Here is an 8445-nt window from a genome sequence, read left to right as displayed (position 1 = left end):
GGTCAGTCAACCCACTTCTGAATCCGAATGCTTCTACTGCAAGAAGAAGGGGCATTGGAAGAGAGATTGCTTGAAGCTAAAGGAAGATCAGAAGAACGGAACAGTCGTTCCATCTTCAGGTATTTTCGTTATAGACTGTATACTTGCTAATTCAACTTCTTGGGTATTAGATACAGGTTGTGGCTCACACTTATGTTCCAATCCACAGGGACTAAGAAGAAGTAGAAAGTTAAGCAAGGGTGAAGTCGACCTACGAGTGGGAAATGGAGCACGGATTGCTGCATTAGCTGTAGGAACTTACTATTTGTCGTTGCCCTCCGGGCTAGTTTTGGAACTGGAAGAATGTTTCCATGTTCTAAGTCTTACTAAAAACATCATTTCAGTTTCTTGCTTAGATGCTAAGGGATTTTCCTTTTTAATAAAAGACAATAGTTGTTCGTTTTATTTTAAAGAGATGTTTTATGGATCTGCTAGATTAGTCAATGGACTTTATTTATTAGATCACGACAAACAAGTATATAACATAAATACCAAAAAGGCCAAAAAGAATGATTCAGATCTCACCTATCTGTGGCATTGTCGATTAGGCCATATAAACTTGAAACGCTTAGAAAGACTTCAAAAGGAAGGAATTCTAGAACCATTTGACTTAGAGGATTATGGTAAATGCGAATCATGTTTACTTGGCAAAATGACAAAGCAACCTTTCTCTAAAGTTGGAGAAAGAGCAAATGAACTATTGGGTTTAATCCATACAGATGTATGTGGACCAATGAGTACAAATGCTAGAGGTGGTTTCAGCTACTTTATCACTTTCACTTATGACTTCAGTAGGTATGGTTATGTCTACCTAATGAAGCATAAGTCTGAATCCTTTGACAAATTCAAGGAATTTCAGAGTGAAGTAGAGAATCAATTAGGCAAGAAGATTAAGGCACTGCGGTCTGATAGAGGCGGTGAATATCTGAGCTATGAATTTGATGACCATCTGAAAGAATGTGGAATTCTATCAGAGTTGACTCCTCCTGGAACACCACAATGGAACGGTGTGTCGGAACGGAGGAACAGAACCTTGCTAGACATGGTCAGGTCAATGATGGGTCAGGCCGAACTTCCATTAGAATTTTGGGGACATGCACTAAATACAGCTGCACTCACTATAAATAGAGCTCCGTCTAAAGCTGTCGAAAAGACTCCATACGAATTATGGTTTGGAAAGCCTCCAAATGTGTCTTTTCTTAAGATTTGGGGATGTGAAGTATACGTCAAACGATTAATTTCAGACAAACTTCATCCAAAATCTGATAAATGTATCCTTGTGGGCTATCCAAAGGAAACAAAGGGGTATTACTTCTACAATACATCTGAGAACAAAGTGTTTGTTGCTCGAGATGGTGTCTTTTTGGAGAAAGATCATATTTCTAAAATGACAAGTGGGAGAAAAATAGACCTCGAAGAAATTCGAGTCGAACAACAAACTCTAGAAAATGCTCAAGATGACATTCAGGATGAAACTCAGAGATCTTTAGAAGAATCTGGTGAGAATCAGGGTCAATCTAGAAATGTTGCCCCGCGTAGATCGCAAAGATATAGATCTCAACCGGAAAGGTACTTAGGTATTTTGACGAACGAGAGCTATGACGTTCTATTACTTGAAAGTGATGAACCTACGACTTAAAAACAAGCTATGACGAGCCCTAGCTCCAAGCAATGGCAAGAAGCCATGCAATCTGAATTAGACTCCATGTCTGAAAACCAAGTATGGGATTTGGTCGATTTGCCAGATGGCTATCAAGCCATTGGAAGCAAATGGGTTTTCAAACTGAAAAAGGACAAGGATGGTAAACTTGAAGTTTTCAAAGCTAGATTGGTTGCAAAAGGTTACAGGCAAGTCCACGGTGTGGATTACGATGAAACCTTTTCACCAGTTGCAATGCTAAAGTCTATTCGAATAATGTTAGCAATCGTTGCATATTACGATTACGAAATATGGCAGATGGATGTCAAAACTGCTTTCTTAAACGGCGTTTTAACAGAAACTGTGTTTATGACACAGCCTGAAGGTTTTCAGGATCCAAAGAATGCTAAAAAGGTATGCAAGCTAAAGAAATCAATCTACGGATTGAAGCAGGCATCCAGGAGCTGGAATATACGTTTTGATGAAGCAGTCAGTGACTTTGGTTTCATCAAGAACGCAGACGAATCTTGTGTATACAAGAAGGTCAGTGGGAGCAAAATTGCTTTCCTAGTATTATATGTCGACGACATATTGCTTATCGGAAATGACATTCCTATGTTGAACTCTGTCAAGATTTGGCTTGGGAAATGTTTTTCGATGAAGGATCTAGGAGAAGCACAGTACATATTGGGCATCAAGATTTACAGAGATAGATCTAAAAAGATGATTGGACTTAGTCAAAGCACTTATATCAATAAGGTGCTTGATAGGTTCAAGATGGAGGACTCCAAGCGAGGCTCCCTACCCATGTCTCATGGAATGACTCTAAGCAAGACTCAGTGCCCAAAAACACTTGATGAGCGTAGACGAATGAATGGGATTCCATATGCATCATTAATTGGTTCAATAATGTATGCTATGATATGTACACGCCCGGATGTTGCGTACGCACTCAGTGCTACGAGCAGATACCAGTCAGACCCAGGAGAGGCGCATTGGACTGCTGCCAAGAACATTCTGAAGTACCTGAAAAGGCACAAAGATGACTTCCTGGTCTATGGTGGAGATGATGAATTAATTGTTAAAGGCTATACGGACGCAAGTTTCCAAACCGACAAAGATGATTTCAGATCACAGTCTGGGTTTGTCTTCTGCCTCAATGGAGGAGCAGTAAGCTGGAAAAGTGTTAAGCAAAGCACCATTGCGGATTCTACAACTGAAGCGGAGTACATTGCTGCACATGAAGCAGCAAAGGAAGCTATATGGCTAAGGAAGTTCATAGGTGAACTTGGTGTAGTCCCCTCCATTAAAGGACCAATAGCCCTGTATTGTGACAATAACGGAGCTATTGCACAGGCAAAAGAGCCTAGACACCACCAGAGAGTCAAGCATGTACTTCGTAGATTTCACCTTCTACGAGAGTTCGTTGAAAGAAAAGAAGTCGAGATAAGCAAATTGGAACTGATGACAACATATCAGATCCATTAACTAAACCTCTGCCGCAGGCGAAGCACAACTCGCACACTGCAGCTATGGGAATTAAGCATATTGGAGAATGGCTTTGATGTCTCTGTTTAATGTTTTAAAGTTTTAGAGTTTAAATCTTTGTAAAACATTTTTGGTTAATCATTCACAATAAATGAAAAAAATTCATTTTTCCATTTAATTTGTGGTTTATTAAATGATGAGTCCCTTCAATTTGACGATATATTCAAGATAGACTGTCAGGACCAGTCCTGTGACTAAGAAATGTCTATCAAGTGAACTTGAATGTCCAAGGTTGAAAATGGTCCCTAGTCGGAGTTTTCTATAAAATTGGACGCATAGAAAACGTTAGACGATTAGAATGCAAGATGACTAGTAGTTCTGTTTCTTGAACTATGTGGACATGGCAATGTCATAATCATTTGCATAGATACTTACTTTGGGAAGACTAGTATCGGACAAGACCTATGAAACTTTACTGTAAGAGATGAAAATCTGTCATAAGTAAATTTCATTAAATTATTAGACACTAAATCCTCAATACCTGAGTGATTTGAGATTATTTGTTTGAGAACTGGTTGCTTTGACGTTGACCAACCATCGCACCGTAAAAGGAGGCTATAAAGGCAACGCTCAGGTAATCACACTACTAGAAATTGTAGATTTAACGACAACATATTAACGAAGTAATCAACATTCCGTCGTTATAAGCAATAGCGCGCTACTCTACTGCGATGACTAACTGAAGTTTGTCGTTATTATTATAGAAAAAAAATAAAGTTAAAATATTCAAAGGAAATTGTCTGTCGTTATATCTACCTTATTTATGCACTCTTCACTCTTCAGCGCCGCTTTCAATTTGTGAACATCAGTTCAAGTTTCACTCACCTCCAACATAGAAGTCCGAAACCCTAATTTTAACTCGCCTAAAGTTTTTCGATTCTTAAATTCATATTTCTTTCTCACCAAAGATGCAGTTGATTTCGACGAACCAGTTTTCGATTCAGTTCGAGTCAGGGTAGAACCAAAGATGAGAAAAGCGGCGAGCATGAGTGAATTGGAACTACCATGATTTCATCTCTTTTCTACTTGCAAGGATTTTGTCCTATGAAACTGGATATAGGGGTTGATTTAGCCCATTGGATCAATGTATAGAAGTTCGATTTCAGATCTCGCCGTCAATTTCTTGCATCAATGTAATTCCGGTAAATTCCATGGTTTTTTTCTTAATTTATACCAATTTTTTGAAGTGTTGCTGGTTGAAAATTGGATTAGTTAATTAAATGCTTGTTTCGTTGCTATTTGGGATTTTTACTTATTTAATTTATTCAAATTGGAAGGGAAGAAGGATTATGTCTGCATCAGGTATATATTCAGCCTTCTGATGCAATTATACAGTTAATTGCGTGCATCCTAATAATTTTGATCCTGTGGTAGATTCATGAACCCCGTTGTTATTCAAATAAGAAAGTTGATATTCTCTTGATTTCATGTCTGATGATTTTGTTGATGTATATGCCATGTGAATGGTGTTTTATTTACTATATGATCGAGTTAGCTGGTTGGAGTTTTTTGTTTGTTTGAATTGTTTAGGCCAAAATATTCTTAATTTGGTTAAGGATGGTTTCGTCACTGGGAAGCCTACCAAGATTAAGTCGAGGCCCGTGCTCATCGTATGAATGAGGGCATGAGGAAAGGTCATTACTCTAGATTTGGTATGCATATAGTGTATCTTTTCATAATATAGAATTTGTGTTTAGGAGGTATGGAAGCACCAGTTCCTCATTTCTTCTTTCCAGCTTCAGCAGCCTTGGTCTGCCAGAGAAATAATGTGACAAAGTTAACAAAACATAAAATAGAGAAATTTAGAAGCCAAGAATTTACAAGACTTTAATAATAAAGAGTTAAAAGTATCTATCAGCCACATTTGATATCGTTGGCTGATATTGTTAGACAAACACAACCATCAGCCAAAATAACAATGCAAGTCCATTCTCCTACCTTCTTAACACCACTGATCTTCTTAGCTATGTTCTTCCTTTCTTTCATTTGTTTTCTGGACTTCTCAATCTTGGTAGCCAATCCATTCTGCACCAAGAAAAAATAGGAGCACAAAGATGTTTAGGGGAGTATATCACTCAGCAAGTCAAAATAGGCAACCTCATTTACTGCCACCACAAATGGAATTATAATATAAAGATCACAAACGGAATTACAAATATAAATATCACAAATGGAACAACATACTTACCCTTATCAGGCTGTACTTTGGTTCAAACTTTTTTTGCGGTTATCAACAGAATCATAAATCAAACCGAATTCAATAGATTTACCTCCTCCAAAGTGAGTACGGAACTTGAAGACAAAGATAGAATTTGGATCTTTCACATCATATATGCTAGCTAGTTTGTCCTTCAATTCTGCCTTTATGAGAGAAATTTAAGATTAAAGTTGTAAGATTGTAAGGGAGAAATAGAACAGTAGTAAAAATAGGTGGTACGACGGGGAACACTTGAAATTTGATCATCAAAAGAATTCAAGCAAACAATCAGGAAAGAGATCAGAAAATTGAGAAAAATGAATTCAGGAAACACTACAAAAGGACAAACCATTGCACAACCACTGAATATGAAACCACCATCAAAAAAAGTTACAGCTTGAACCCATATAGCAAGTCAAAACATGCAACTCATTACTGTAGCTGCTGCATACTCTGTACTATGTACAGCAAGACTTGAGCTCTTGCCATATTCTGACCTCTGGAGCAGCTGCTGCAGTACGGCAGAGCTCGCATTCAAGCAATTGAATTCAGATTTGAGTTTAGTCCCTAAAATCACTTCTACCCTTTCTTTACAAGAGGGCCAATTAGACTCATACCCCCAAGGCTAACTTGGAAGTCTCTCAGCTATGAAACAATGCATGTATTGATGGTAGATATATGCTAATTTGTGACTAATAGCTGAGAAAGGTGGTTATATAAACATCTCTTTGGTAGTAGTAGTAGTTGGGGGAGTTCACATTAACATAGCTATTGTTAATCACAGTTTGTTTGCTTCAGTAACTTCAGCTATGAAGTTCTTATCATTTTCCGCATGTCTATTGAAATACTATACAATTTGTACCATCATACTTTTATCATGTTAAAGATCAGTAGTAAAAATGGTCTGTTTAATCCGTATATCTTATTTTCTTTGTATATTTCAGGGAATTAGTTGATTAGTTCCCCCAGGAACAAGCTAATGAGACACCCTTTTCTCTAACAGCACCAGTCCACATATTCTCAATCTTTCTCCTCTGCTCTCAGCTTCGTAAGTTCTGATTTAGTTTGCAATACTTTTAGATTTTTTGAGATTTCATATTGGAATGTTGATTACAGATGGGAATCCTCTAATTATAATTTTTTAATTATAGTTTTTGTATCTGTAATGATTGTTCCTAATTTATGTTTTAATTTTGTAGGCGGGTCTTATGAATGGCTTAGTTATAAAGAGGCGTATGATTCAACGCTTCAAATCGGCTCAGTATTAGCGAAATGTGGAGTTAATCCCGTGAGTACAATTTTACTCTCCAATTTTACTTATTATTGGCTCACCCTATTGATATGGAGTACATAAATTTCTTGATGGAGAACTATAGGATCCCATCCTGTTGTGATATAATAGAAGAGGCTTCATATCTATTATGTATTATCGGAATCAACTATTCAATATTAAAACCTTTATTCACCTTCCAACTGTGGCTTTTCGAGATTTGTACCTTACTCTTTTGTCAGTTTACATATCTTCACATGATGGATCCTATCGTTCTATTTCTGCTCACTCATTGCATATCTCAATTTCTGTTAGGTTAAATTCTCTTCTTCTGTGCTGAAATCCTTCAAGTCCTGATCTTCCAATTTACCATAGTGTAATCATTTAAGGTCACTTTAATCACAACCTAAACCAAACTCATAACAATCAGATGCTGTTTCAAGGATAATCACCTCAAAAGAAGTTGAAGACATGCTCCTCAGTGAAGTACTCAATGAAAAATAGTTAGAATCCTAGAAAGGATTAAGAAACCAATACATAATCTATGCCAGACACAAATAACCAGGTTTAGGTTCAGGTTCATCCAAACCGAGTTCTGAATTGCAGGTTAAGATAACTCTTCACTTATACAATATATATTCAGTTGTAGCTTACATGAGGTGTCTTCAGAGGCTAAATTAGTTCTTTTAGTGCCTTAGTATGAGTCTGGTGGTGCTTCTTTTAATATGCAACAAGTGTGTTGGGAGCTGGTTTTTTTGTGAGTGCAGGCTGGTAGCTTGCATCTGTTTTTAACTGTTTTCATATTGGGCACAGCTTTTTTTTGTTGTTTTTCTGGACTACGGTGCTCCTGTTTTTTTTGTGTTTGCAGTGGTTGCTTATATGTGTTTAAATTGTTAAATTTAGCCACCTTTTGCCTTTACAGTCCAGTAGTATTGTTGATGGTGCTTCTTTAATGTTTATCTTTTGTCTTTGATTTCTTTTGGCAATGCAGGTATTTCCAGCCAAGTATATTGTGCTATCAAGATATCAACCTAGAGATTAAGTTGGATTCCGTAGTTTGTATAATAAAAGATCATAAAGAGCTGGAGAAATATGTTTAGTTACTTTGGTACTAAGATTTTGATTTTAATCATGCAAGCGATGTAGATTTTGATTTAAATTTTTTAAATAGGGACGATTAATTTTTCTTTAGATGAACTTTGCGAACATTTTTTTCTTGCCTACTACATATTTGTGATGATTAATCGTAATACTACGGTTTTATATAATCTCGCACGCATCGCGTGCATATATGACTAGTCACATTAGAGAAAGGGATGTCTCATTAGTTTGTTCCTGAAACTAAGGTGTCATTTAACATCTCTAACTTAGTTGATTATATATTTTTAGTCACATTAACGTCGAAATATTTGTTGTCGTTGTTGGACGATAATTAAAACTATTTTTGTCCATTTGATTCTCTTTTTACGTCAACTATGTGGTCGCTATTTGCTCTTTGTTTGACGTCATTGAATACGTAATAACGACGAACAACCTTTTTGTCGTTAATAAATAACGACGAACAATAATTTCGTCGTGTAAAATTTACGACGAACGTTGACGTTAATACTAATAACGTCGGAAGCTATTACGACAAAAATCACGACAACTTTGTTCGTCGTTAAAAATTTTAACGACGACTTTTTCGACTTATAACGACGAAAAAGTTTGTCGTTAAAACCCCTTTTTTCTAGTAGTGTCACCTATCAACGA

At 36.7% G+C, this 8445-nt stretch overlaps 1 pseudogene; it reads right to left on the bottom strand.

Moving 5' to 3' along the window:
- Positions 1-4945: 4945 nt before the first annotated feature.
- Positions 4946-5602, bottom strand: LOC130465201 (40S ribosomal protein S24-1-like; annotated as a pseudogene).
- Positions 5603-8445: the final 2843 nt, after the last annotated feature.

Source organism: Spinacia oleracea, unplaced genomic scaffold (assembly GCF_020520425.1).
Source record: "Spinacia oleracea cultivar Varoflay unplaced genomic scaffold, BTI_SOV_V1 SOVchr0_099, whole genome shotgun sequence".
Classification (NCBI taxonomy): domain Eukaryota; kingdom Viridiplantae; phylum Streptophyta; class Magnoliopsida; order Caryophyllales; family Amaranthaceae; genus Spinacia; species Spinacia oleracea.
The sequence above is the reverse complement of the archived record's forward strand: the minus strand, read 5'-3'. Positions and strand labels throughout refer to the sequence as shown.